Here is a 446-nt window from a genome sequence, read left to right as displayed (position 1 = left end):
CTAATGGTACTCAAGTGAAAATCAAATATGAATTAAATAATGCTCATGTATGCCATGACAATGTTTGTTTTAAAATTCCTTCTGTTCTTGTTAAAAACTTGACTGACAAAGTGATTATTGGTATTCCCTTCATAAATTCTTTATATCCTTTTCTTACTAAACATGATGGTATCACTACTGACCCTTTTGGGCAGAAAGTCAAATTTAAATTCACTTCAAGATTTGAAATTGATACTGATGCTTCTTTAAACCTAATTCATGCTAAAACCAAACATCTAAATTTTCTTAAGCAAGAGGTTAGATATAAGAAGATTGTTGAACAACTTTTTGATAAATTATTACAGTCCAAAATTGATAACATTCATAAAATATTGATCAATGATGTTTGTTCTGATATCCCTAATGCTTTTTGGCATAGGAAAAGGCATATTGTTAATTTTACCTAT

This window comes from Quercus suber, unplaced genomic scaffold, assembly GCF_002906115.3.
Source record: "Quercus suber isolate HL8 unplaced genomic scaffold, Cork oak 2.0 scaffold_95, whole genome shotgun sequence".
Classification (NCBI taxonomy): domain Eukaryota; kingdom Viridiplantae; phylum Streptophyta; class Magnoliopsida; order Fagales; family Fagaceae; genus Quercus; species Quercus suber.
This window is presented reverse-complemented; position numbering follows the sequence as displayed.